This window comes from Corella eumyota, chromosome 6, assembly GCF_963082875.1.
Source record: "Corella eumyota chromosome 6, kaCorEumy4.1, whole genome shotgun sequence".
NCBI classification, from domain to species: Eukaryota; Metazoa; Chordata; class Ascidiacea; order Phlebobranchia; family Corellidae; genus Corella; species Corella eumyota.
Genome location: NC_137495.1, coordinates 8,301,118 through 8,320,183, shown reverse-complemented (window position 1 = coordinate 8,320,183; position 19,066 = coordinate 8,301,118). Strand labels below are relative to the sequence as shown.

The following is a 19,066-nucleotide window of genomic DNA, read 5'->3' as shown; positions in this document are numbered from 1 at the left end:
TAAATATACCTGGGTAATGTTAAATGTGTTGGCTCACCACATCACATTGCCTACGACCATACCACGTTAAATACACCCCAACTCGTCTGATCTGGGAAGTTAAGCAACGTCGGGCCCGGTTAGTACTTGGATGGGTGAGCGCCTGGGAATACCGGGTGTCGTAGGCATTTTACAAGTTTTTTAGCATATTAGAAAGTACTTTATGTAGAAGTCATTTTTTATCAAAATTTTTGAAAATTAATGTATTTGATATAATTGCTAGGCGACGCAAGTCATTTATTTTATTTTAAATATACACGGTTAATGATAAATGTGTTGGCTCACCACATCACATTGCCTACGACCATACCACGTTGAATACACCCCATTTCGTCTGATCTGGGATGTTAAGCAACGTCGGGCCCGGTTAGTACTTGGATGGATGACCGCCTGGGAATACCGGGTGTCGTAGGCATTTTATAAGTTTTTTGGCATATTAGAAAGTACTTTATGCATAAGTCATTTTTATCGAAATTTTTGAAAATTAATATATTTAGATATAATTGCCAAGCGACGCAAGTCATATATTTTATTTTAAATATACATGGTTAATGTTAAATATGTTGGCTCATCACATCACATTGCCTACGACTATACCACGTTGAATACACCCCATCTCGTCCGATCTGGGAAGTTAAACAACGTCGGGCCCGGTTAGTACTTGGATGGGTGACCGCCTGGGAATACCGGGTGTCGTAGGCATTTTATAAGTTTTATAGAATATTAGAAAGTACTTTATGTAGAAGTCATTTTTTATCAAAATTTTTGAAAACTAATATATTTGATATAATTGCTAAGCGACGCAAGTCATTTATTTTATTTTAAATATACACATTTAATGATAAATATGTTGGCTCACCACATCACATTGCCTACGAACATACCACGTTGAGTACACCCCATCTCGTCCGATCTGGGAAGTTAAGCAACGTCGGGCCCGGTTAGTACTTGGATGGGTGACCGCCTGGGAATACCGGGTGTCGTAGGCGTTTTATAAGTTTTTTAGCATATTAAAAAGTACTTTATGTAAAAGTCATTTTTTATCAAAATTTTTTAAAATTAATACATTTGATATAATTGCTAAGCGACACAAGTCATTTATTTTATTTTAAATATACACGGTTAATAATAAATGAGTTGGCTCACCAAATCACATTGCCTACGACCATACCACGTTGAGTACACCCCATCTCGTCCGATCTGGGAAGTTAAGCAACGTCGGGCCCGGTTAGTACTTGGATGGGTGACCGCCTGGGAATACCGGGTGTCGTAGATTTTATTTTAAATATACCTGGGTAATGTTAAATGTGTTGGCTCACCACATCACATTGCCTACGACCATACCACGTTAAATACACCCCATCTCGTCTGATCTGGGAAGTTAAGCAACGTCGGGCCCGGTTAGTTCTTGGATGGGTGACCGCCTGGGAATACCGGGTGTCGTAGGCATTTTATAAGTTTTTTAGCATATTACAAAGTACTTTATGTATAAGTCATTTTTATCGAAATTTTTGAAAATGAATATATTTAGATATAATTGCCAAGCGACGCAAGACATATATTTTTTTTTAAATATACATGGTTAATGTTAAATATGTTGGCTCACCACATCACATTGCCTACGACTATACCACGTTGAATACACCCCATCTCGTCCGATCTGGGAAGTTAAGCAACGTCGGGCCCGGTTAGTACTTGGATGGGTTACCGCCTGGGAATACCGGGTGTCGTAGATTTTATTTTAAATATACCTGGGTAATGTTAAATGTGTTGGCTCACCACATCACATTGCCTACGACCATACCACGTTGAATACACCCCATCTCGTCTGATCTGGGATGTTAAGCAACGTCGGGCCCGGTTAGTACTTGGATGGGTGACCGCCTGGGAATACAGGGTGTCGTAGGCATTTTATAAGTTTTTTAGCATATTAGAAAGTACCTTATGTATAAGTCATTTTTATCGAAATTTTTGAAAATTAATATATTTGATATAATTGCTAAGCGACACAAGTCATTTATTTTATTTTAAATATACACGGTTAATAATAAATGTGTTGGCTCACCAAATCACATTGCCTACGACCATACCACGTTGAGTACACCCCATCTCGTCCGATCTGGGAAGTTAAGCAACGTCGGGCCCGGTTAGTACTTGGATGGGTGACCGCCTGGGAATACCGGGTGTCGTAGGCGTTTTATAAGTTTTTTAGCATATTAAAAAGTACTTTATGTAAAAGTCATTTTTTATCAAAATTTTTAAAAATTAATGCATTTGATATAATTGCTAAGCGACACAAGTCATTTATTTTATTTTAAATATACACGGTTAATAATAAATGTGTTGGCTCACCAAATCACATTGCCTACGACCATACCACCTTGAGTACACCCCATCTCGTCCGATCTGGGAAGTTAAGCAACGTCGGGCCCGGTTAGTACTTGGATGGGTGACCGCCTGGGAATACCGGGTGTCGTAGGTAATTTATAAGTTTTTTAGCATATTAGAAAGTACTTTATGTAGAAGTCATTTTTAATCAAAATTTTTGAAAACTAATATATTTGATATAATTGCTAAGCGACGCAAGTCATTTATTTTATTTTAAATATACACGGGTAATGATAAATGTGTTGGCACATCACATTGCCGACGACCACACCACCTTGAGTACACCCCATCTCGTCCGATCTGGGAAGTTAAGCAACGTCGGGCCCGGTTAGTACTTGGATGGGTGACCGCCTGGGAATACCGGGTGTCGTAGGCATTTTATAAGTTTTTTAGCATATTAGAAAGTACTTTATGTAGAAGTCATTTTTTATCAAAATTTTTGAAAATTAATATATTTGATATAATTGCTAGGCGACGCAAGTCATTTATTTTATTTTAAATATACACGGTTAATGTTAAATATGTTGGCTCACCACATCACATTGCCTACGACTATACCACGTTGAGTACACCCCATCTCGTCCGATCTGGGAAGTTAAGCAACGTCGGGCCCGGTTAGTACTTGGATGGGTGACCGCCTGGGAATACCGGGTGTCGTAGATTTTATTTTAAATATACCTGGGTAATGTTAAATGTGTTGGCTCACCACATCACATTGCCTACGACCATACCACGTTGAATACACCCCATCTCGTCTGATCTGGGATGTTAAGCAACGTCGGGCCCGGTTAGTACTTGGATGGATGACCGCCTGGGAATACCGGGTGTCGTAGGCATTTTATAAGTTTTTTGGCATATTAGAAAGTACTTTATGCATAAGTCATTTTTATCGAAATTTTTGAAAATTAATATATTTAGATATAATTGCCAAGCGACGCAAGTCATATATTTTATTTTAAATATACATGGTTAATGTTAAATATGTTGGCTCATCACATCACATTGTCTACGACCATATCACGTTGCATACACCCCATCTCGTCCGATCTGGGAAGTTAAGCAACGTCGGGCCCGGTTAGTACTTGGATGGGTGACCGCCTGGGAATACCGGGTGTCGTAGATTTTATTTTAAATATACCTGGGTAATGTTAAATGTGTTGGCTCACCACATCACATTGCCTACGACCATACCACGTTAAATACACCCCAACTCGTCTGATCTGGGAAGTTAAGCAACGTCGGGCCCGGTTAGTACTTGGATGGGTGAGCGCCTGGGAATACCGGGTGTCGTAGGCATTTTACAAGTTTTTTAGCATATTAGAAAGTACTTTATGTAGAAGTCATTTTTTATCAAAATTTTTGAAAATTAATGTATTTGATATAATTGCTAGGCGACGCAAGTCATTTATTTTATTTTAAATATACACGGTTAATGATAAATGTGTTGGCTCACCACATCACATTGCCTACGACCATACCACGTTGAATACACCCCATTTCGTCTGATCTGGGATGTTAAGCAACGTCGGGCCCGGTTAGTACTTGGATGGATGACCGCCTGGGAATACCGGGTGTCGTAGGCATTTTATAAGTTTTTTGGCATATTAGAAAGTACTTTATGCATAAGTCATTTTTATCGAAATTTTTGAAAATTAATATATTTAGATATAATTGCCAAGCGACGCAAGTCATATATTTTATTTTAAATATACATGGTTAATGTTAAATATGTTGGCTCATCACATCACATTGCCTACGACTATACCACGTTGAATACACCCCATCTCGTCCGATCTGGGAAGTTAAACAACGTCGGGCCCGGTTAGTACTTGGATGGGTGACCGCCTGGGAATACCGGGTGTCGTAGGCATTTTATAAGTTTTATAGAATATTAGAAAGTACTTTATGTAGAAGTCATTTTTTATCAAAATTTTTGAAAACTAATATATTTGATATAATTGCTAAGCGACGCAAGTCATTTATTTTATTTTAAATATACACATTTAATGATAAATGTGTTGGCTCACCACATCACATTGCCTACGAACATACCACGTTGAGTACACCCCATCTCGTCCGATCTGGGAAGTTAAGCAACGTCGGGCCCGGTTAGTACTTGGATGGGTGACCGCCTGGGAATACCGGGTGTCGTAGGCGTTTTATAAGTTTTTTAGCATATTAAAAAGTACTTTATGTAAAAGTCATTTTTTATCAAAATTTTTTAAAATTAATACATTTGATATAATTGCTAAGCGACACAAGTCATTTATTTTATTTTAAATATACACGGTTAATAATAAATGAGTTGGCTCACCAAATCACATTGCCTACGACCATACCACGTTGAGTACACCCCATCTCGTCCGATCTGGGAAGTTAAGCAACGTCGGGCCCGGTTAGTACTTGGATGGGTGACCGCCTGGGAATACCGGGTGTCGTAGATTTTATTTTAAATATACCTGGGTAATGTTAAATGTGTTGGCTCAACACATCACATTGCCTACGACCATACCACGTTAAATACACCCCATCTCGTCTGATCTGGGAAGTTAAGCAACGTCGGGCCCGGTTAGTACTTGGATGGGTGACCGCCTGGGAATACCGGGTGTCGTAGGCATTTTATAAGTTTTTTAGCATATTACAAAGTACTTTATGTATAAGTCATTTTTATCGAAATTTTTGAAAATGAATATATTTAGATATAATTGCCAAGCGACGCAAGACATATATTTTTTTTTAAATATACATGGTTAATGTTAAATATGTTGGCTCACCACATCACATTGCCTACGACTATACCACGTTGAATACACCCCATCTCGTCCGATCTGGGAAGTTAAGCAACGTCGGGCCCGGTTAGTACTTGGATGGGTTACCGCCTGGGAATACCGGGTGTCGTAGATTTTATTTTAAATATACCTGGGTAATGTTAAATGTGTTGGCTCACCACATCACATTGCCTACGACCATACCACGTTGAATACACCCCATCTCGTCTGATCTGGGATGTTAAGCAACGTCGGGCCCGGTTAGTACTTGGATGGGTGACCGCCTGGGAATACAGGGTGTCGTAGGCATTTTATAAGTTTTTTAGCATATTAGAAAGTACCTTATGTATAAGTCATTTTTATCGAAATTTTTGAAAATTAATATATTTGATATAATTGCTAAGCGACACAAGTCATTTATTTTATTTTAAATATACACGGTTAATAATAAATGTGTTGGCTCACCAAATCACATTGCCTACGACCATACCACGTTGAGTACACCCCATCTCGTCCGATCTGGGAAGTTAAGCAACGTCGGGCCCGGTTAGTACTTGGATGGGTGACCGCCTGGGAATACCGGGTGTCGTAGGCGTTTTATAAGTTTTTTAGCATATTAAAAAGTACTTTATGTAAAAGTCATTTTTTATCAAAATTTTTAAAAATTAATGCATTTGATATAATTGCTAAGCGACACAAGTCATTTATTTTATTTTAAATATACACGGTTAATAATAAATGTGTTGGCTCACCAAATCACATTGCCTACGACCATACCACCTTGAGTACACCCCATCTCGTCCGATCTGGGAAGTTAAGCAACGTCGGGCCCGGTTAGTACTTGGATGGGTGACCGCCTGGGAATACCGGGTGTCGTAGGCAATTTATAAGTTTTTTAGCATATTAGAAAGTACTTTATGTAGAAGTCATTTTTAATCAAAATTTTTGAAAACTAATATATTTGATATAATTGCTAAGCGACGCAAGTCATTTATTTTATTTTAAATATACACGGGTAATGATAAATGTGTTGGCACATCACATTGCCGACGACCACACCACCTTGAGTACACCCCATCTCGTCCGATCTGGGAAGTTAAGCAACGTCGGGCCCGGTTAGTACTTGGATGGGTGACCGCCTGGGAATACCGGGTGTCGTAGGCATTTTATAAGTTTTTTAGCATATTAGAAAGTACTTTATGTAGAAGTCATTTTTTATCAAAATTTTTGAAAATTAATATATTTGATATAATTGCTAGGCGACGCAAGTCATTTATTTTATTTTAAATATACACGGGTAATGATAAATGTGTTGGCACATCACATTGCCTACGACCACACCACCTTGAGTACACCCCATCTCGTCCGATCTGGGAAGTTAAGCAATGTCGGGCCCGGTTAGTACTTGGATGGGTGACCGCCTGGGAATACCGGGTGTCGTAGGCATTTTATAAGTTTTTTAGCATATTAGAAAGTACCTTATGTATAAGTCATTTTTATCGAAATTTTTGAAAATTAATATATTTGATATAATTGCTAAGCGACACAAGTCATTTATTTTATTTTAAATATACACGGTTAATAATAAATGTGTTGGCTCACCAAATCACAATGCCTACGACCATACCACGTTGAGTACACCCCATCTCGTCCGATCTGGGAAGTTAAGCAACGTCGGGCCCGGTTAGTACTTGGATGGGTGACCGCCTGGGAATACCGGGTGTCGTAGGCGTTTTATAAGTTTTTTAGCATATTAAAAAGTACTTTATGTAGAAGTCATTTTTTATCAAAATTTTTGAAAATTAATATATTTGATATAACTGCTAAGCGACGCAAGTCATTTATTTTATTTTAAATATACACGGTTAATGATAAATGTGTTGGCTCACCAAATCACATTGCCTACGACCATACCACGTTGAGTACACCCCATCTCGTCCGATCTGGGAAGTTAAGCAACGTCGGGCCCGGTTAGTACTTGGATGGGTGACCGCCTGGGAATACCGGGTGTCGTAGGCATTTTATAAGTTTTTTAGCATATTAGAAAGTACTTTATGTAGAAGTCATTTTTTATCAAAATTTTTGAAAATTAATATATTTGATATAATTGCTAGGCGACGCAAGTCATTTATTTTATTTTAAATATACACGGGTAATGATAAATGTGTTGGCACATCACATTGCCTACGACCACACCACCTTGAGTACACCCCATCTCGTCCGATCTGGGAAGTTAAGCAATGTCGGGCCCGGTTAGTACTTGGATGGGTGACCGCCTGGGAATACCGGGTGTCGTAGATTTTATTTTAAATATACCTGGGTAATGTTAAATGTGTTGGCTCACCACATCACATTGCCTACGACCATACCACGTTGAATACACCCCATCTCGTCTGATCTGGGATGTTAAGCAACGTCGGGCCCGGTTAGTACTTGGATGGGTGACCGCCTGGGAATACCGGGTGTCGTAGGCGTTTTATAAGTTTTTTAGCATATTAAAAAGTACCTTATGTAGAAGTCATTTTTTATCAAAATTTTTGAAAATTAATATATTTGATATAACTGCTAAGCGACGCAAGTCATTTATTTTATTTTAAATATACACGGTTAATGATAAATGTGTTGGCTCACCACATCACATTGCCTACGACCATACCACGTTGAATACACCCCATCTCGTCCGATCTGGGAAGTTAAGCAATGTCGGGCCCGGTTAGTACTTGGATGGGTGACCGCCTGGGAATACCGGGTGTCGTAGGCGTTTTATAAGTTTTTTAGCATATTAAAAAGTACTTTATGTAAAAGTCATTTTTTATCAAAATTTTTTAAAATTAATACATTTGATATAATTGCTAAGCGACACAAGTCATTTATTTTATTTTAAATATACACGGTTAATAATAAATGTGTTGGCTCACCAAATCTCATTGCCTACGACCATACCACGTTGAGTACACCCCATCTCGTCCGATCTGGGAAGTTAAGCAACGTCGGGCCCGGTTAGTACTTGGATGGGTGACCGCCTGGGAATACCGGGTGTCGTAGATTTTATTTTAAATATACCTGGGTAATGTTAAATGTGTTGGCTCACCACATCACATTGCCTACGACCATACCACGTTAAATACACCCCATCTCGTCTGATCTGGGAAGTTAAGCAACGTCGGGCCCGGTTAGTACTTGGATGGGTGACCGCCTGGGAATACCGGGTGTCGTAGGCATTTTATAAGTTTTTTAGCATATTTCAAAGTACTTTATGTATCAGTCATTTTTATCGAAATTTTTGAAAATGAATATATTTAGATATAATTGCCAAGCGACGCAAGACATATATTTTATTTTAAATATACATGGTTAATGTTAAATATGTTGGCTCACCACATCACATTGTCTACGACTATACCACGTTGAATACACCCCATCTCGTCCGATCTGGGAAGTTAAGCAACGTCGGGCCCGGTTAGTACTTGGATGGGTGACCGCCTGGGAATACCGGGTGTCGTAGATTTTATTTTAAATATACCTGGGTAATGTTAAATGTGTTGGCTCACCACATCACATTGCCTACGACCATACCACGTTGAATACACCCCATCTCGTCTGATCTGGGATGTTAAGCAACGTCGGGCCCGGTTAGTACTTGGATGGGTGACCGCCTGGGAATACCGGGTGTCGTAGGCGTTTTATAAGTTTTTTAACATATTAAAAAGTACCTTATGTAGAAGTCATTTTTTATCAAAATTTTTGAAAATTAATATATTTGATATAACTGCTAAGCGACGCAAGTCATTTATTTTATTTTAAATATACACGGTTAATGATAAATGTGTTGGCTCACCACATCACATTGCCTACGACCATACCACGTTGAATACACCCCATCTCGTCCGATCTGGGAAGTTAAGCAACGTCGGGCCCGGTTAGTACTTGGATGGGTGACCGCCTGGGAATACCGGGTGTCGTAGGCATTTTATAAGTTTTTTGGCATATTAGAAAGTACTTTATGCATAAGTCATTTTTATCGAAATTTTTGAAAATTAATATATTTAGATATAATTGCCAAGCGACGCAAGTCATATATTTTATTTTAAATATACATGGTTAATGTTAAATATGTTGGCTCATCACATCACATTGTCTACGACCATATCACGTTGAATACACCCCATCTCGTCAGATCTGGGAAGTTAAGCAACGTCGGGCCCGGTTAGTACTTGGATGGGTGACCGCCTGGGAATACCGGGTGTCGTAGATTTTATTTTAAATATACCTGGGTAATGTTAAATGTGTTGGCTCACCACATCACATTGCCTACGACCATACCACGTTAAATACACCCCAACTCGTCTGATCTGGGAAGTTAAGCAACGTCGGGCCCGGTTAGTACTTGGATGGGTGAGCGCCTGGGAATACCGGGTGTCGTAGGCATTTTACAAGTTTTTTAGCATATTAGAAAGTACTTTATGTAGAAGTCATTTTTTATCAAAATTTTTGAAAATTAATGTATTTGATATAATTGCTAGGCGACGCAAGTCATTTATTTTATTTTAAATATACACGGTTAATAATAAATGTGTTGGCTCACCAAATCACATTGCCTACGACCATACCACCTTGAGTACACCCCATCTCGTCCGATCTGGGAAGTTAAGCAACGTCGGGCCCGGTTAGTACTTGGATGGGTGACCGCCTGGGAATACCGGGTGTCGTAGGCAATTTATAAGTTTTTTAGCATATTAGAAAGTACTTTATGTAGAAGTCATTTTTTATCAAAATTTTTGAAAATTAATATATTTGATATAATTGCTAGGCGACGCAAGTCATTTATTTTATTTTAAATATACACGGGTAATGATAAATGTGTTGGCACATCACATTGCCTACGACCACACCACCTTGAGTACACCCCATCTCGTCCGATCTGGGAAGTTAAGCAATGTCGGGCCCGGTTAGTACTTGGATGGGTGACCGCCTGGGAATACCGGGTGTCGTAGGCATTTTATAAGTTTTTTAGCATATTAGAAAGTACCTTATGTATAAGTCATTTTTATCGAAATTTTTGAAAATTAATATATTTGATATAATTGCTAAGCGACACAAGTCATTTATTTTATTTTAAATATACACGGTTAATAATAAATGTGTTGGCTCACCAAATCACAATGCCTACGACCATACCACGTTGAGTACACCCCATCTCGTCCGATCTGGGAAGTTAAGCAACGTCGGGCCCGGTTAGTACTTGGATGGGTGACCGCCTGGGAATACCGGGTGTCGTAGGCGTTTTATAAGTTTTTTAGCATATTAAAAAGTACTTTATGTAAAAGTCATTTTTTATCAAAATTTTTTAAAATTAATACATTTGATATAATTGCTAAGCGACACAAGTCATTTATTTTATTTTAAATATACACGGTTAATAATAAATGTGTTGGCTCACCACATCACATTGCCTACGACCATACCACGTTGAGTACACCCCATCTCGTCCGATCTGGGAAGTTAAGCAACGTCGGGCCCGGTTAGTACTTGGATGGGTGACCGCCTGGGAATACCGGGTGTCGTAGATTTTATTTTAAATATACCTGGGTAATGTTAAATGTGTTGGCTCACCACATCACATTGCCTACGACCATACCACGTTAAATACACCCCATCTCGTCTGATCTGGGAAGTTAAGCAACGTCGGGCCCGGTTAGTACTTGGATGGGTGACCGCCTGGGAATACCGGGTGTCGTAGGCATTTTATAAGTTTTTTAGCATATTTCAAAGTACTTTATGTATCAGTCATTTTTATCGAAATTTTTGAAAATGAATATATTTAGATATAATTGCCAAGCGACGCAAGACATATATTTTATTTTAAATATACATGGTTAATGTTAAATATGTTGGCTCACCACATCACATTGTCTACGACTATACCACGTTGAATACACCCCATCTCGTCCGATCTGGGAAGTTAAGCAACGTCGGGCCCGGTTAGTACTTGGATGGGTGACCGCCTGGGAATACCGGGTGTCGTAGATTTTATTTTAAATATACCTGGGTAATGTTAAATGTGTTGGCTCACCACATCACATTGCCTACGACCATACCACGTTGAATACACCCCATCTCGTCTGATCTGGGATGTTAAGCAACGTCGGGCCCGGTTAGTACTTGGATGGGTGACCGCCTGGGAATACCGGGTGTCGTAGGCGTTTTATAAGTTTTTTAACATATTAAAAAGTACCTTATGTAGAAGTCATTTTTTATCAAAATTTTTGAAAATTAATATATTTGATATAACTGCTAAGCGACGCAAGTCATTTATTTTATTTTAAATATACACGGTTAATGATAAATGTGTTGGCTCACCACATCACATTGCCTACGACCATACCACGTTGAATACACCCCATCTCGTCCGATCTGGGAAGTTAAGCAACGTCGGGCCCGGTTAGTACTTGGATGGGTGACCGCCTGGGAATACCGGGTGTCGTAGGCATTTTATAAGTTTTTTGGCATATTAGAAAGTACTTTATGCATAAGTCATTTTTATCGAAATTTTTGAAAATTAATATATTTAGATATAATTGCCAAGCGACGCAAGTCATATATTTTATTTTAAATATACATGGTTAATGTTAAATATGTTGGCTCATCACATCACATTGTCTACGACCATATCACGTTGAATACACCCCATCTCGTCAGATCTGGGAAGTTAAGCAACGTCGGGCCCGGTTAGTACTTGGATGGGTGACCGCCTGGGAATACCGGGTGTCGTAGATTTTATTTTAAATATACCTGGGTAATGTTAAATGTGTTGGCTCACCACATCACATTGCCTACGACCATACCACGTTAAATACACCCCAACTCGTCTGATCTGGGAAGTTAAGCAACGTCGGGCCCGGTTAGTACTTGGATGGGTGAGCGCCTGGGAATACCGGGTGTCGTAGGCATTTTACAAGTTTTTTAGCATATTAGAAAGTACTTTATGTAGAAGTCATTTTTTATCAAAATTTTTGAAAATTAATGTATTTGATATAATTGCTAGGCGACGCAAGTCATTTATTTTATTTTAAATATACACGGTTAATAATAAATGTGTTGGCTCACCAAATCACATTGCCTACGACCATACCACGTTGAGTACACCCCATCTCGTCCGATCTGGGAAGTTAAGCAACGTCGGGCCCGGTTAGTACTTGGATGGGTGACCGCCTGGGAATACCGGGTGTCGTAGGCGTTTTATAAGTTTTTTAGCATATTAAAAAGTACTTTATGTAAAAGTCATTTTTTATCAAAATTTTTAAAAATTAATGCATTTGATATAATTGCTAAGCGACACAAGTCATTTATTTTATTTTAAATATACACGGTTAATAATAAATGTGTTGGCTCACCAAATCACATTGCCTACGACCATACCACCTTGAGTACACCCCATCTCGTCCGATCTGGGAAGTTAAGCAACGTCGGGCCCGGTTAGTACTTGGATGGGTGACCGCCTGGGAATACCGGGTGTCGTAGGCAATTTATAAGTTTTTTAGCATATTAGAAAGTACTTTATGTAGAAGTCATTTTTTATCAAAATTTTTGAAAATTAATATATTTGATATAATTGCTAGGCGACGCAAGTCATTTATTTTATTTTAAATATACACGGGTAATGATAAATGTGTTGGCACATCACATTGCCTACGACCACACCACCTTGAGTACACCCCATCTCGTCCGATCTGGGAAGTTAAGCAATGTCGGGCCCGGTTAGTACTTGGATGGGTGACCGCCTGGGAATACCGGGTGTCGTAGGCATTTTATAAGTTTTTTAGCATATTAGAAAGTACCTTATGTATAAGTCATTTTTATCGAAATTTTTGAAAATTAATATATTTGATATAATTGCTAAGCGACACAAGTCATTTATTTTATTTTAAATATACACGGTTAATAATAAATGTGTTGGCTCACCAAATCACAATGCCTACGACCATACCACGTTGAGTACACCCCATCTCGTCCGATCTGGGAAGTTAAGCAACGTCGGGCCCGGTTAGTACTTGGATGGGTGACCGCCTGGGAATACCGGGTGTCGTAGGCGTTTTATAAGTTTTTTAGCATATTAAAAAGTACTTTATGTAAAAGTCATTTTTTATCAAAATTTTTTAAAATTAATACATTTGATATAATTGCTAAGCGACACAAGTCATTTATTTTATTTTAAATATACACGGTTAATAATAAATGTGTTGGCTCACCACATCACATTGCCTACGACCATACCACGTTGAGTACACCCCATCTCGTCCGATCTGGGAAGTTAAGCAACGTCGGGCCCGGTTAGTACTTGGATGGGTGACCGCCTGGGAATACCGGGTGTCGTAGATTTTATTTTAAATATACCTGGGTAATGTTAAATGTGTTGGCTCACCACATCACATTGCCTACGACCATACCACGTTAAATACACCCCATCTCGTCTGATCTGGGAAGTTAAGCAACGTCGGGCCCGGTTAGTACTTGGATGGGTGACCGCCTGGGAATACCGGGTGTCGTAGGCATTTTATAAGTTTTTTAGCATATTTCAAAGTACTTTATGTATCAGTCATTTTTATCGAAATTTTTGAAAATGAATATATTTAGATATAATTGCCAAGCGACGCAAGACATATATTTTATTTTAAATATACATGGTTAATGTTAAATATGTTGGCTCACCACATCACATTGTCTACGACTATACCACGTTGAATACACCCCATCTCGTCCGATCTGGGAAGTTAAGCAACGTCGGGCCCGGTTAGTACTTGGATGGGTGACCGCCTGGGAATACCGGGTGTCGTAGATTTTATTTTAAATATACCTGGGTAATGTTAAATGTGTTGGCTCACCACATCACATTGCCTACGACCATACCACGTTGAATACACCCCATCTCGTCTGATCTGGGATGTTAAGCAACGTCGGGCCCGGTTAGTACTTGGATGGGTGACCGCCTGGGAATACCGGGTGTCGTAGGCGTTTTATAAGTTTTTTAGCATATTAAAAAGTACCTTATGTAGAAGTCATTTTTTATCAAAATTTTTGAAAATTAATATATTTGATATAACTGCTAAGCGACGCAAGTCATTTATTTTATTTTAAATATACACGGTTAATGATAAATGTGTTGGCTCACCCCATCACATTGCCTACGACCATACCACGTTGAATACACCCCATCTCGTCCGATTTGGGAAGTTAAGCAACGTCGGGCCCGGTTAGTACTTGGATGGGTGACCGCCTGGGAATACCGGGTGTCGTAGGCATTTTATAAGTTTTTTGGCATATTAGAAAGTACTTTATGCATAAGTCATTTTTATCGAAATTTTTGAAAATTAATATATTTAGATATAATTGCCAAGCGACGCAAGTCATATATTTTATTTTAAATATACATGGTTAATGTTAAATATGTTGGCTCATCACATCACATTGTCTACGACCATATCACGTTGAATACACCCCATCTCGTCAGATCTGGGAAGTTAAGCAACGTCGGGCCCGGTTAGTACTTGGATGGGTGACCGCCTGGGAATACCGGGTGTCGTAGATTTTATTTTAAATATACCTGGGTAATGTTAAATGTGTTGGCTCACCACATCACATTGCCTACGACCATACCACGTTAAATACACCCCAACTCGTCTGATCTGGGAAGTTAAGCAACGTCGGGCCCGGTTAGTACTTGGATGGGTGAGCGCCTGGGAATACCGGGTGTCGTAGGCATTTTACAAGTTTTTTAGCATATTAGAAAGTACTTTATGTAGAAGTCATTTTTTATCAAAATTTTTGAAAATTAATGTATTTGATATAATTGCTAGGCGACGCAAGTCATTTATTTTATTTTAAATATACACGGTTAATGATAAATGTGTTGGCTCACCACATCACATTGCCTACGACCATACCACGTTGAATACACCCCATTTCGTCTGATCTGGGATGTTAAGCAACGTCGGGCCCGGTTAGTACTTGGATGGATGACCGCCTGGGAATACCGGGTGTCGTAGGCATTTTATAAGTTTTTTGGCATATTAGAAAGTACTTTATGCATAAGTCATTTTTATCGAAATTTTTGAAAATTAATATATTTAGATATAATTGCCAAGCGACGCAAGTCATATATTTTATTTTAAATATACATGGTTAATGTTAAATATGTTGGCTCATCACATCACATTGCCTACGACTATACCACGTTGAATACACCCCATCTCGTCCGATCTGGGAAGTTAAACAACGTCGGGCCCGGTTAGTACTTGGATGGGTGACCGCCTGGGAATACCGGGTGTCGTAGGCATTTTATAAGTTTTATAGAATATTAGAAAGTACTTTATGTAGAAGTCATTTTTTATCAAAATTTTTGAAAACTAATATATTTGATATAATTGCTAAGCGACGCAAGTCATTTATTTTATTTTAAATATACACATTTAATGATAAATGTGTTGGCTCACCACATCACATTGCCTACGAACATACCACGTTGAGTACACCCCATCTCGTCCGATCTGGGAAGTTAAGCAACGTCGGGCCCGGTTAGTACTTGGATGGGTGACCGCCTGGGAATACCGGGTGTCGTAGGCGTTTTATAAGTTTTTTAGCATATTAAAAAGTACTTTATGTAAAAGTCATTTTTTATCAAAATTTTTTAAAATTAATACATTTGATATAATTGCTAAGCGACACAAGTCATTTATTTTATTTTAAATATACACGGTTAATAATAAATGAGTTGGCTCACCAAATCACATTGCCTACGACCATACCACGTTGAGTACACCCCATCTCGTCCGATCTGGGAAGTTAAGCAACGTCGGGCCCGGTTAGTACTTGGATGGGTGACCGCCTGGGAATACCGGGTGTCGTAGATTTTATTTTAAATATACCTGGGTAATGTTAAATGTGTTGGCTCACCACATCACATTGCCTACGACCATACCACGTTAAATACACCCCATCTCGTCTGATCTGGGAAGTTAATTAACGTCGGGCCCGGTTAGTACTTGGATGGGTGACCGCCTGGGAATACCGGGTGTCGTAGGCATTTTATAAGTTTTTTAGCATATTACAAAGTACTTTATGTATAAGTCATTTTTATCGAAATTTTTGAAAATGAATATATTTAGATATAATTGCCAAGCGACGCAAGACATATATTTTTTTTTAAATATACATGGTTAATGTTAAATATGTTGGCTCACCACATCACAATGCCTACGACTATACCACGTTGAATACACCCCATCTCGTCCGATCTGGGAAGTTAAGCAACGTCGGGCCCGGTTAGTACTTGGATGGGTTACCGCCTGGGAATACCGGGTGTCGTAGATTTTATTTTAAATATACCTGGGTAATGTTAAATGTGTTGGCTCACCACATCACATTGCCTACGACCATACCACGTTGAATACACCCCATCTCGTCTGATCTGGGATGTTAAGCAACGTCGGGCCCGGTTAGTACTTGGATGGGTGACCGCCTGGGAATACAGGGTGTCGTAGGCATTTTATAAGTTTTTTAGCATATTAGAAAGTACCTTATGTATAAGTCATTTTTATCGAAATTTTTGAAAATTAATATATTTGATATAATTGCTAAGCGACACAAGTCATTTATTTTATTTTAAATATACACGGTTAATAATAAATGTGTTGGCTCACCAAATCACATTGCCTACGACCATACCACGTTGAGTACACCCCATCTCGTCCGATCTGGGAAGTTAAGCAACGTCGGGCCCGGTTAGTACTTGGATGGGTGACCGCCTGGGAATACCGGGTGTCGTAGGCGTTTTATAAGTTTTTTAGCATATTAAAAAGTACTTTATGTAAAAGTCATTTTTTATCAAAATTTTTAAAAATTAATGCATTTGATATAATTGCTAAGCGACACAAGTCATTTATTTTATTTTAAATATACACGGTTAATAATAAATGTGTTGGCTCACCAAATCACATTGCCTACGACCATACCACCTTGAGTACACCCCATCTCGTCCGATCTGGGAAGTTAAGCAACGTCGGGCCCGGTTAGTACTTGGATGGGTGACCGCCTGGGAATACCGGGTGTCGTAGGCAATTTATTAGTTTTTTAGCATATTAGAAAGTACTTTATGTAGAAGTTATTTTTAATCAAAATTTTTGAAAACTAATATATTTGATATAATTGCTAAGCGACGCAAGTCATTTATTTTATTTTAAATATACACGGGTAATGATAAATGTGTTGGCACATCACATTGCCTACGACCACACCACCTTGAGTACACCCCATCTCGTCCGATCTGGGAAGTTAAGCAACGTCGGGCCCGGTTAGTACTTGGATGGGTGACCGCCTGGGAATACCGGGTGTCGTAGGCATTTTATAAGTTTTTTAGCATATTAGAAAGTACTTTATGTAGAAGTCATTTTTTATCAAAATTTTTGAAAATTAATATATTTGATATAATTGCTAGGCGACGCAAGTCATTTATTTTATTTTAAATATACACGGGTAATGATAAATGTGTTGGCACATCACATTGCCTACGACCACACCACCTTGAGTACACCCCATCTCGTCCGATCTGGGAAGTTAAGCAATGTCGGGCCCGGTTAGTACTTGGATGGGTGACCGCCTGGGAATACCGGGTGTCGTAGGCATTTTATAAGTTTTTTAGCATATTAGAAAGTACCTTATGTATAAGTCATTTTTATCGAAATTTTTGAAAATTAATATATTTGATATAATTGCTAAGCGACACAAGTCATTTATTTTATTTTAAATATACACGGTTAATAATAAATGTGTTGGCTCACCAAATCACAATGCCTACGACCATACCACGTTGAGTACACCCCATCTCGTCCGATCTGGGAAGTTAAGCAACGTCGGGCCCGGTTAGTACTTGGATGGGTGACCGCCTGGGAATACCGGGTGTCGTAGGCGTTTTATAAGTTTTTTAGCATATTAAAAAGTACTTTATGTAGAAGTCATTTTTTATCAAAATTTTTGAAAATTAATATATTTGATATAACTGCTAAGCGACGCAAGTCATTTATTTTATTTTAAATATACACGGTTAATGATAAATGTGTTGGCTCACCAAATCACATTGCCTACGACCATACCACGTTGAGTACACCCCATCTCGTCCGATCTGGGAAGTTAAGCAACGTCGAGCCCGGTTAGTACTTGGATGGGTGACCGCCTGGGAATACCGGGTGTCGTAGGCATTTTATAAGTTTTATAGAATATTAGAAAGTACTTTATGTAGAAGTCATTTTTTATCAAAATTTTTGAAAACTAATATATTTGATATAATTGCTAAGCGACGCAAGTCATTTATTTTATTTTAAATATACACATTTAATGATAAATGTGTTGGCTCACCACATCACATTGCCTACGAACATACCACGTTGAGTACACCCCATCTCGTCCGATCTGGGAAGTTAAGCAACGTCGGGCCCGGTTAGTACTTGGATGGGTGACCGCCTGGGAATACCGGGTGTCGTAGGCGTTTTATAAGTTTTTTAGCATATTAAAAAGTACTTTATGTAAAAGTCATTTTTTATCAAAATTTTTTAAAATTAATACATTTGATATAATTGCTAAGCGACACAAGTCATTTATTTTATTTTAAATATACACGGTTAATGTTAAATATGTTGGCTCACCACATCACATTGCCTACGACTATACCACGTTGAGTACACCCCATCTCGTCCGATCTGGGAAGTTAAGCAACGTCGGGCCCGGTTAGTACTTGGATGGGTGACCGCCTGGGAATACCGGGTGTCGTAGATTTTATTTTAAATATACCTGGGTAATGTTAAATGTGTTGGCTCACCACA

At 38.7% G+C, this 19,066-nt stretch overlaps 74 non-coding genes across 74 annotated transcripts; all 74 read left to right on the top strand.

The window, feature by feature from the left end:
- Positions 1-48: 48 nt before the first annotated feature.
- Positions 49-167, top strand: LOC145757107 (5S ribosomal RNA). The gene has a single exon (XR_014285191.1). It is a non-coding gene; the product is annotated as a 5S ribosomal RNA (ribosomal RNA).
- Positions 168-335: 168 nt separating this feature from the next.
- LOC145756959 (5S ribosomal RNA) lies at positions 336-454 on the top strand. Its single transcript, XR_014285051.1, has one exon. It is a non-coding gene; the product is annotated as a 5S ribosomal RNA (ribosomal RNA).
- Positions 455-622: 168 nt separating this feature from the next.
- LOC145756207 (5S ribosomal RNA) lies at positions 623-741 on the top strand. Its single transcript, XR_014284339.1, has one exon. It is a non-coding gene; the product is annotated as a 5S ribosomal RNA (ribosomal RNA).
- Positions 742-909: 168 nt separating this feature from the next.
- LOC145756703 (5S ribosomal RNA) lies at positions 910-1,028 on the top strand. The gene has a single exon (XR_014284808.1). It is a non-coding gene; the product is annotated as a 5S ribosomal RNA (ribosomal RNA).
- Positions 1,029-1,196: 168 nt separating this feature from the next.
- On the top strand, positions 1,197-1,315 carry LOC145756581 (5S ribosomal RNA). The gene has a single exon (XR_014284692.1). It is a non-coding gene; the product is annotated as a 5S ribosomal RNA (ribosomal RNA).
- Positions 1,316-1,369: 54 nt separating this feature from the next.
- On the top strand, positions 1,370-1,488 carry LOC145756883 (5S ribosomal RNA). The gene has a single exon (XR_014284981.1). It is a non-coding gene; the product is annotated as a 5S ribosomal RNA (ribosomal RNA).
- Positions 1,489-1,656: 168 nt separating this feature from the next.
- LOC145756840 (5S ribosomal RNA) lies at positions 1,657-1,775 on the top strand. The gene has a single exon (XR_014284939.1). It is a non-coding gene; the product is annotated as a 5S ribosomal RNA (ribosomal RNA).
- Positions 1,776-1,829: 54 nt separating this feature from the next.
- On the top strand, positions 1,830-1,948 carry LOC145756921 (5S ribosomal RNA). Its single transcript, XR_014285017.1, has one exon. It is a non-coding gene; the product is annotated as a 5S ribosomal RNA (ribosomal RNA).
- Positions 1,949-2,115: 167 nt separating this feature from the next.
- LOC145758528 (5S ribosomal RNA) lies at positions 2,116-2,234 on the top strand. The gene has a single exon (XR_014286484.1). It is a non-coding gene; the product is annotated as a 5S ribosomal RNA (ribosomal RNA).
- A 168-nt stretch (positions 2,235-2,402) lies between these two features.
- LOC145756848 (5S ribosomal RNA) lies at positions 2,403-2,521 on the top strand. The gene has a single exon (XR_014284946.1). It is a non-coding gene; the product is annotated as a 5S ribosomal RNA (ribosomal RNA).
- Positions 2,522-2,684: 163 nt separating this feature from the next.
- LOC145757074 (5S ribosomal RNA) lies at positions 2,685-2,803 on the top strand. Its single transcript, XR_014285159.1, has one exon. It is a non-coding gene; the product is annotated as a 5S ribosomal RNA (ribosomal RNA).
- Positions 2,804-2,971: 168 nt separating this feature from the next.
- On the top strand, positions 2,972-3,090 carry LOC145756855 (5S ribosomal RNA). Its single transcript, XR_014284953.1, has one exon. It is a non-coding gene; the product is annotated as a 5S ribosomal RNA (ribosomal RNA).
- Positions 3,091-3,144: 54 nt separating this feature from the next.
- LOC145756675 (5S ribosomal RNA) lies at positions 3,145-3,263 on the top strand. Its single transcript, XR_014284781.1, has one exon. It is a non-coding gene; the product is annotated as a 5S ribosomal RNA (ribosomal RNA).
- Positions 3,264-3,431: 168 nt separating this feature from the next.
- On the top strand, positions 3,432-3,550 carry LOC145756498 (5S ribosomal RNA). Its single transcript, XR_014284613.1, has one exon. It is a non-coding gene; the product is annotated as a 5S ribosomal RNA (ribosomal RNA).
- Positions 3,551-3,604: 54 nt separating this feature from the next.
- Positions 3,605-3,723, top strand: LOC145757106 (5S ribosomal RNA). The gene has a single exon (XR_014285190.1). It is a non-coding gene; the product is annotated as a 5S ribosomal RNA (ribosomal RNA).
- Positions 3,724-3,891: 168 nt separating this feature from the next.
- On the top strand, positions 3,892-4,010 carry LOC145756958 (5S ribosomal RNA). Its single transcript, XR_014285050.1, has one exon. It is a non-coding gene; the product is annotated as a 5S ribosomal RNA (ribosomal RNA).
- Positions 4,011-4,178: 168 nt separating this feature from the next.
- Positions 4,179-4,297, top strand: LOC145756206 (5S ribosomal RNA). Its single transcript, XR_014284338.1, has one exon. It is a non-coding gene; the product is annotated as a 5S ribosomal RNA (ribosomal RNA).
- A 168-nt stretch (positions 4,298-4,465) lies between these two features.
- Positions 4,466-4,584, top strand: LOC145756702 (5S ribosomal RNA). The gene has a single exon (XR_014284807.1). It is a non-coding gene; the product is annotated as a 5S ribosomal RNA (ribosomal RNA).
- A 168-nt stretch (positions 4,585-4,752) lies between these two features.
- Positions 4,753-4,871, top strand: LOC145756580 (5S ribosomal RNA). Its single transcript, XR_014284691.1, has one exon. It is a non-coding gene; the product is annotated as a 5S ribosomal RNA (ribosomal RNA).
- Positions 4,872-4,925: 54 nt separating this feature from the next.
- LOC145756374 (5S ribosomal RNA) lies at positions 4,926-5,044 on the top strand. The gene has a single exon (XR_014284497.1). It is a non-coding gene; the product is annotated as a 5S ribosomal RNA (ribosomal RNA).
- Positions 5,045-5,212: 168 nt separating this feature from the next.
- LOC145756839 (5S ribosomal RNA) lies at positions 5,213-5,331 on the top strand. The gene has a single exon (XR_014284938.1). It is a non-coding gene; the product is annotated as a 5S ribosomal RNA (ribosomal RNA).
- A 54-nt stretch (positions 5,332-5,385) lies between these two features.
- On the top strand, positions 5,386-5,504 carry LOC145756920 (5S ribosomal RNA). The gene has a single exon (XR_014285016.1). It is a non-coding gene; the product is annotated as a 5S ribosomal RNA (ribosomal RNA).
- A 167-nt stretch (positions 5,505-5,671) lies between these two features.
- LOC145758527 (5S ribosomal RNA) lies at positions 5,672-5,790 on the top strand. The gene has a single exon (XR_014286483.1). It is a non-coding gene; the product is annotated as a 5S ribosomal RNA (ribosomal RNA).
- Positions 5,791-5,958: 168 nt separating this feature from the next.
- LOC145756543 (5S ribosomal RNA) lies at positions 5,959-6,077 on the top strand. The gene has a single exon (XR_014284656.1). It is a non-coding gene; the product is annotated as a 5S ribosomal RNA (ribosomal RNA).
- A 163-nt stretch (positions 6,078-6,240) lies between these two features.
- Positions 6,241-6,359, top strand: LOC145757073 (5S ribosomal RNA). The gene has a single exon (XR_014285158.1). It is a non-coding gene; the product is annotated as a 5S ribosomal RNA (ribosomal RNA).
- Positions 6,360-6,522: 163 nt separating this feature from the next.
- LOC145756868 (5S ribosomal RNA) lies at positions 6,523-6,641 on the top strand. Its single transcript, XR_014284966.1, has one exon. It is a non-coding gene; the product is annotated as a 5S ribosomal RNA (ribosomal RNA).
- Positions 6,642-6,808: 167 nt separating this feature from the next.
- LOC145758526 (5S ribosomal RNA) lies at positions 6,809-6,927 on the top strand. Its single transcript, XR_014286482.1, has one exon. It is a non-coding gene; the product is annotated as a 5S ribosomal RNA (ribosomal RNA).
- Positions 6,928-7,095: 168 nt separating this feature from the next.
- On the top strand, positions 7,096-7,214 carry LOC145758269 (5S ribosomal RNA). The gene has a single exon (XR_014286242.1). It is a non-coding gene; the product is annotated as a 5S ribosomal RNA (ribosomal RNA).
- Positions 7,215-7,377: 163 nt separating this feature from the next.
- On the top strand, positions 7,378-7,496 carry LOC145757082 (5S ribosomal RNA). Its single transcript, XR_014285167.1, has one exon. It is a non-coding gene; the product is annotated as a 5S ribosomal RNA (ribosomal RNA).
- A 54-nt stretch (positions 7,497-7,550) lies between these two features.
- On the top strand, positions 7,551-7,669 carry LOC145756403 (5S ribosomal RNA). Its single transcript, XR_014284525.1, has one exon. It is a non-coding gene; the product is annotated as a 5S ribosomal RNA (ribosomal RNA).
- Positions 7,670-7,837: 168 nt separating this feature from the next.
- Positions 7,838-7,956, top strand: LOC145758493 (5S ribosomal RNA). The gene has a single exon (XR_014286451.1). It is a non-coding gene; the product is annotated as a 5S ribosomal RNA (ribosomal RNA).
- Positions 7,957-8,124: 168 nt separating this feature from the next.
- On the top strand, positions 8,125-8,243 carry LOC145756579 (5S ribosomal RNA). The gene has a single exon (XR_014284690.1). It is a non-coding gene; the product is annotated as a 5S ribosomal RNA (ribosomal RNA).
- Positions 8,244-8,297: 54 nt separating this feature from the next.
- Positions 8,298-8,416, top strand: LOC145756372 (5S ribosomal RNA). The gene has a single exon (XR_014284496.1). It is a non-coding gene; the product is annotated as a 5S ribosomal RNA (ribosomal RNA).
- A 168-nt stretch (positions 8,417-8,584) lies between these two features.
- LOC145756213 (5S ribosomal RNA) lies at positions 8,585-8,703 on the top strand. Its single transcript, XR_014284344.1, has one exon. It is a non-coding gene; the product is annotated as a 5S ribosomal RNA (ribosomal RNA).
- A 54-nt stretch (positions 8,704-8,757) lies between these two features.
- On the top strand, positions 8,758-8,876 carry LOC145756402 (5S ribosomal RNA). The gene has a single exon (XR_014284524.1). It is a non-coding gene; the product is annotated as a 5S ribosomal RNA (ribosomal RNA).
- Positions 8,877-9,044: 168 nt separating this feature from the next.
- On the top strand, positions 9,045-9,163 carry LOC145756157 (5S ribosomal RNA). Its single transcript, XR_014284293.1, has one exon. It is a non-coding gene; the product is annotated as a 5S ribosomal RNA (ribosomal RNA).
- A 168-nt stretch (positions 9,164-9,331) lies between these two features.
- On the top strand, positions 9,332-9,450 carry LOC145756419 (5S ribosomal RNA). Its single transcript, XR_014284540.1, has one exon. It is a non-coding gene; the product is annotated as a 5S ribosomal RNA (ribosomal RNA).
- Positions 9,451-9,504: 54 nt separating this feature from the next.
- Positions 9,505-9,623, top strand: LOC145757104 (5S ribosomal RNA). Its single transcript, XR_014285188.1, has one exon. It is a non-coding gene; the product is annotated as a 5S ribosomal RNA (ribosomal RNA).
- Positions 9,624-9,791: 168 nt separating this feature from the next.
- On the top strand, positions 9,792-9,910 carry LOC145756542 (5S ribosomal RNA). Its single transcript, XR_014284655.1, has one exon. It is a non-coding gene; the product is annotated as a 5S ribosomal RNA (ribosomal RNA).
- Positions 9,911-10,073: 163 nt separating this feature from the next.
- Positions 10,074-10,192, top strand: LOC145756867 (5S ribosomal RNA). The gene has a single exon (XR_014284965.1). It is a non-coding gene; the product is annotated as a 5S ribosomal RNA (ribosomal RNA).
- A 167-nt stretch (positions 10,193-10,359) lies between these two features.
- Positions 10,360-10,478, top strand: LOC145758525 (5S ribosomal RNA). The gene has a single exon (XR_014286481.1). It is a non-coding gene; the product is annotated as a 5S ribosomal RNA (ribosomal RNA).
- Positions 10,479-10,646: 168 nt separating this feature from the next.
- On the top strand, positions 10,647-10,765 carry LOC145756578 (5S ribosomal RNA). Its single transcript, XR_014284689.1, has one exon. It is a non-coding gene; the product is annotated as a 5S ribosomal RNA (ribosomal RNA).
- Positions 10,766-10,819: 54 nt separating this feature from the next.
- LOC145756371 (5S ribosomal RNA) lies at positions 10,820-10,938 on the top strand. Its single transcript, XR_014284495.1, has one exon. It is a non-coding gene; the product is annotated as a 5S ribosomal RNA (ribosomal RNA).
- A 168-nt stretch (positions 10,939-11,106) lies between these two features.
- Positions 11,107-11,225, top strand: LOC145756211 (5S ribosomal RNA). Its single transcript, XR_014284342.1, has one exon. It is a non-coding gene; the product is annotated as a 5S ribosomal RNA (ribosomal RNA).
- Positions 11,226-11,279: 54 nt separating this feature from the next.
- Positions 11,280-11,398, top strand: LOC145756401 (5S ribosomal RNA). The gene has a single exon (XR_014284523.1). It is a non-coding gene; the product is annotated as a 5S ribosomal RNA (ribosomal RNA).
- Positions 11,399-11,566: 168 nt separating this feature from the next.
- LOC145758489 (5S ribosomal RNA) lies at positions 11,567-11,685 on the top strand. The gene has a single exon (XR_014286447.1). It is a non-coding gene; the product is annotated as a 5S ribosomal RNA (ribosomal RNA).
- Positions 11,686-11,853: 168 nt separating this feature from the next.
- Positions 11,854-11,972, top strand: LOC145756418 (5S ribosomal RNA). The gene has a single exon (XR_014284539.1). It is a non-coding gene; the product is annotated as a 5S ribosomal RNA (ribosomal RNA).
- Positions 11,973-12,026: 54 nt separating this feature from the next.
- On the top strand, positions 12,027-12,145 carry LOC145757103 (5S ribosomal RNA). The gene has a single exon (XR_014285187.1). It is a non-coding gene; the product is annotated as a 5S ribosomal RNA (ribosomal RNA).
- Positions 12,146-12,313: 168 nt separating this feature from the next.
- LOC145758524 (5S ribosomal RNA) lies at positions 12,314-12,432 on the top strand. Its single transcript, XR_014286480.1, has one exon. It is a non-coding gene; the product is annotated as a 5S ribosomal RNA (ribosomal RNA).
- A 168-nt stretch (positions 12,433-12,600) lies between these two features.
- LOC145756540 (5S ribosomal RNA) lies at positions 12,601-12,719 on the top strand. The gene has a single exon (XR_014284653.1). It is a non-coding gene; the product is annotated as a 5S ribosomal RNA (ribosomal RNA).
- A 163-nt stretch (positions 12,720-12,882) lies between these two features.
- On the top strand, positions 12,883-13,001 carry LOC145756866 (5S ribosomal RNA). The gene has a single exon (XR_014284964.1). It is a non-coding gene; the product is annotated as a 5S ribosomal RNA (ribosomal RNA).
- A 167-nt stretch (positions 13,002-13,168) lies between these two features.
- On the top strand, positions 13,169-13,287 carry LOC145758523 (5S ribosomal RNA). The gene has a single exon (XR_014286479.1). It is a non-coding gene; the product is annotated as a 5S ribosomal RNA (ribosomal RNA).
- Positions 13,288-13,455: 168 nt separating this feature from the next.
- LOC145756577 (5S ribosomal RNA) lies at positions 13,456-13,574 on the top strand. The gene has a single exon (XR_014284688.1). It is a non-coding gene; the product is annotated as a 5S ribosomal RNA (ribosomal RNA).
- Positions 13,575-13,628: 54 nt separating this feature from the next.
- LOC145756370 (5S ribosomal RNA) lies at positions 13,629-13,747 on the top strand. Its single transcript, XR_014284494.1, has one exon. It is a non-coding gene; the product is annotated as a 5S ribosomal RNA (ribosomal RNA).
- A 168-nt stretch (positions 13,748-13,915) lies between these two features.
- On the top strand, positions 13,916-14,034 carry LOC145756209 (5S ribosomal RNA). Its single transcript, XR_014284341.1, has one exon. It is a non-coding gene; the product is annotated as a 5S ribosomal RNA (ribosomal RNA).
- Positions 14,035-14,088: 54 nt separating this feature from the next.
- Positions 14,089-14,207, top strand: LOC145756400 (5S ribosomal RNA). Its single transcript, XR_014284522.1, has one exon. It is a non-coding gene; the product is annotated as a 5S ribosomal RNA (ribosomal RNA).
- Positions 14,208-14,375: 168 nt separating this feature from the next.
- LOC145756217 (5S ribosomal RNA) lies at positions 14,376-14,494 on the top strand. Its single transcript, XR_014284348.1, has one exon. It is a non-coding gene; the product is annotated as a 5S ribosomal RNA (ribosomal RNA).
- Positions 14,495-14,662: 168 nt separating this feature from the next.
- On the top strand, positions 14,663-14,781 carry LOC145756417 (5S ribosomal RNA). The gene has a single exon (XR_014284538.1). It is a non-coding gene; the product is annotated as a 5S ribosomal RNA (ribosomal RNA).
- Positions 14,782-14,835: 54 nt separating this feature from the next.
- LOC145757102 (5S ribosomal RNA) lies at positions 14,836-14,954 on the top strand. The gene has a single exon (XR_014285186.1). It is a non-coding gene; the product is annotated as a 5S ribosomal RNA (ribosomal RNA).
- A 168-nt stretch (positions 14,955-15,122) lies between these two features.
- On the top strand, positions 15,123-15,241 carry LOC145756957 (5S ribosomal RNA). The gene has a single exon (XR_014285049.1). It is a non-coding gene; the product is annotated as a 5S ribosomal RNA (ribosomal RNA).
- Positions 15,242-15,409: 168 nt separating this feature from the next.
- On the top strand, positions 15,410-15,528 carry LOC145756205 (5S ribosomal RNA). The gene has a single exon (XR_014284337.1). It is a non-coding gene; the product is annotated as a 5S ribosomal RNA (ribosomal RNA).
- Positions 15,529-15,696: 168 nt separating this feature from the next.
- LOC145756701 (5S ribosomal RNA) lies at positions 15,697-15,815 on the top strand. Its single transcript, XR_014284806.1, has one exon. It is a non-coding gene; the product is annotated as a 5S ribosomal RNA (ribosomal RNA).
- Positions 15,816-15,983: 168 nt separating this feature from the next.
- Positions 15,984-16,102, top strand: LOC145756575 (5S ribosomal RNA). The gene has a single exon (XR_014284686.1). It is a non-coding gene; the product is annotated as a 5S ribosomal RNA (ribosomal RNA).
- Positions 16,103-16,156: 54 nt separating this feature from the next.
- Positions 16,157-16,275, top strand: LOC145756435 (5S ribosomal RNA). The gene has a single exon (XR_014284555.1). It is a non-coding gene; the product is annotated as a 5S ribosomal RNA (ribosomal RNA).
- A 168-nt stretch (positions 16,276-16,443) lies between these two features.
- On the top strand, positions 16,444-16,562 carry LOC145756838 (5S ribosomal RNA). The gene has a single exon (XR_014284937.1). It is a non-coding gene; the product is annotated as a 5S ribosomal RNA (ribosomal RNA).
- Positions 16,563-16,616: 54 nt separating this feature from the next.
- LOC145756919 (5S ribosomal RNA) lies at positions 16,617-16,735 on the top strand. The gene has a single exon (XR_014285015.1). It is a non-coding gene; the product is annotated as a 5S ribosomal RNA (ribosomal RNA).
- A 167-nt stretch (positions 16,736-16,902) lies between these two features.
- LOC145758522 (5S ribosomal RNA) lies at positions 16,903-17,021 on the top strand. The gene has a single exon (XR_014286478.1). It is a non-coding gene; the product is annotated as a 5S ribosomal RNA (ribosomal RNA).
- Positions 17,022-17,189: 168 nt separating this feature from the next.
- LOC145756539 (5S ribosomal RNA) lies at positions 17,190-17,308 on the top strand. The gene has a single exon (XR_014284652.1). It is a non-coding gene; the product is annotated as a 5S ribosomal RNA (ribosomal RNA).
- Positions 17,309-17,471: 163 nt separating this feature from the next.
- LOC145756888 (5S ribosomal RNA) lies at positions 17,472-17,590 on the top strand. Its single transcript, XR_014284986.1, has one exon. It is a non-coding gene; the product is annotated as a 5S ribosomal RNA (ribosomal RNA).
- Positions 17,591-17,753: 163 nt separating this feature from the next.
- On the top strand, positions 17,754-17,872 carry LOC145756865 (5S ribosomal RNA). Its single transcript, XR_014284963.1, has one exon. It is a non-coding gene; the product is annotated as a 5S ribosomal RNA (ribosomal RNA).
- Positions 17,873-18,039: 167 nt separating this feature from the next.
- On the top strand, positions 18,040-18,158 carry LOC145758521 (5S ribosomal RNA). Its single transcript, XR_014286477.1, has one exon. It is a non-coding gene; the product is annotated as a 5S ribosomal RNA (ribosomal RNA).
- A 168-nt stretch (positions 18,159-18,326) lies between these two features.
- LOC145756661 (5S ribosomal RNA) lies at positions 18,327-18,445 on the top strand. The gene has a single exon (XR_014284768.1). It is a non-coding gene; the product is annotated as a 5S ribosomal RNA (ribosomal RNA).
- A 168-nt stretch (positions 18,446-18,613) lies between these two features.
- On the top strand, positions 18,614-18,732 carry LOC145756700 (5S ribosomal RNA). The gene has a single exon (XR_014284805.1). It is a non-coding gene; the product is annotated as a 5S ribosomal RNA (ribosomal RNA).
- Positions 18,733-18,900: 168 nt separating this feature from the next.
- Positions 18,901-19,019, top strand: LOC145756854 (5S ribosomal RNA). The gene has a single exon (XR_014284952.1). It is a non-coding gene; the product is annotated as a 5S ribosomal RNA (ribosomal RNA).
- Positions 19,020-19,066: the final 47 nt, after the last annotated feature.